The sequence below is a fragment of the Penaeus monodon genome, chromosome 3 (assembly GCF_015228065.2).
Source record: "Penaeus monodon isolate SGIC_2016 chromosome 3, NSTDA_Pmon_1, whole genome shotgun sequence".
Taxonomy (NCBI): domain Eukaryota; kingdom Metazoa; phylum Arthropoda; class Malacostraca; order Decapoda; family Penaeidae; genus Penaeus; species Penaeus monodon.
In genome coordinates, this window is record NC_051388.1 from 36,180,346 (window position 1) to 36,182,845 (window position 2,500).

The window sequence follows — 2,500 nt, forward strand, 5'->3', positions numbered from 1 at the left end:
CACAACTATTATTATTATTATTATTATTATTATTATTATTATTATTATTATTATTATTATTATTGTTGTTATTATTACTATTATCATTATCATTATTGAAATAATAATGATAATAAAATATTGATAATGATAATAGTAATAATAAAAAAAAAAAAATAATATTAATGATACTAATAATGATAATAATAATAATGATAATAATAATAATAATAATAATAATAATAATAATAATAATAATAATAATAATAATAATAATAATAATAATAATAATAATGATAATAATAATAATAAAATATATAATAATAATAATAATAATAATAACAATAATAATAATAATTATTATTATTATTATCATTATTATTATGATAATAATTGTTATTGTTATTATTATTAATTTTGTTATTATTATCATTATTATTATTATTATTATTATAAATAATGATAATAATAATAATAAATGATAATGATTATTAATTATTAATTAATTAATTATTAATATTATTATCATTATTTTTATTATTATCATTATCATTGTAGTTGCTGTCACTGTTGTTACTATTAATGTTATTCATATTATTATTATAATCATTATTATCATCATAATCATTGTTATTATTAGTACTGTTGCTAGTAGTTATTGTATATTATCATTATTATCGTTATCATCATCACCATCATTATCATCATTACCATTATACATTCATTCAACATTACCTATTTTTTTCTTTTTTATACGTAAGGATTTAATGTCAGCTGACGAGTGATTCCCTGAAAAGTGTTGTAAATAGTAAGCTGTCCTCATTAGCAGAGAAAAGTGTGTCGGTTAGAAAACCTGTTAGAATAACCACTTTGAACAGGATACTCGCCTTATCAAGCTATCTATCTGGGGCATTGGTATCCATAAATCTTAACAGGAGGGTGTTCTTTTATAAATGCAACTTGTCAATGTAGGTTTCTCTGCCAGTACAGGAGCAAATGTAATATTATTATGCATATACATACATACATACATACATACATACATACATACATACATACATACATACATACATACATACATACATACATACATACATACATACATACGTACATACATACATACGTACATACATACATACAGCACATACATATATACAAAGACAAATAGATAGATAGTTCGACTGACAGATAGGTGTGTGTATATATATGCTGATGTAAATATAGATGTGCGATTTTGTTCTTCTGACAAAGAAAAAACACAGTATTGCGGGATTCAAATGGTCAGTGAATGGGTTACCTTATTTACATACCTCTTCATTTTATATACAACCCATTCATGCTCTAACTTCGTATACCTTCTTACAATAGATTAATAGCAAAGATGATGAAACAGAGCAGTTGTTCTTTCGGTACTATTATTATATTACGTTCTTCCGTGTACCGTGTTCTTATATATATCTACTTTCCTATAAAATTACCATCTAATACGACTGTAGGTTGTCTCGATAGTAAGATCAGGCTTAGATGATTAGATCAGGTATCTATATATAGAGAGCGTCAGGTGTGATATGCGCTGAGAAAATTTAATCATCCTTTTATCACGAAGAGGGGGACTTCTTCTCTCCTATCGCGCGCTCTTTTTATCCCTTTTCTACCACACACCACACACACACAACAACCCCACCCCACCCACACAACCACACACCAAACACACCACCCCACACCCCAAAAAATAATTTAAAATTTAAAATAAAAAAAAAAATTTTTTTTTTTTTATAAAATCAAAACACACCCCCTACCCCAACGACACACACACCCACATAAACACACCCCCACACACACAACAAAACAAAACAAAAACCCCCACACCACACAAAAACAAACACAAAAACAAAAAAAAAAATATATAATTATTTTAAATATATAATATATATATAATATATATAATATATATATATATAGTTTGGGGTGTGGTGGTTGGTTGGGTGTTTTTATTTTTTTTTTTATTTTTATATATATATTATATATATATATATATATATATATAATTATATTAAAATATATAATATAAAAATAAAAAGGGGGGTGTGTGGTGGGTGGGAGTGTTTTTGTCTTGGGGGTGGGGTGGGGGGTATAAATATTTTAAAAATATATTTATATATAAAATTATATATATATTTTTTTATATATATAAATATATATATATATATAATAATAAAAAAAATAATAAAAAAAAAAATAAAAATAAAAAAAAACAAACAACACAAAACAAAAAAAACACACACAAAACCCCCACACACAAATAAAATTTTTAAATAAAATATGTATTATAAAATTTTATATATATAATAATATATAAAATATATATATAGTTTTAATATATTTTATAATATATATAAAATATATATATATAAATATAAAATATATAAAATTTTATATAAATATATATATATATATATATTTGGTTGGGTATTGTATATATATGGAGTGGTGTTGTGTGTTTACACACACACACAACACA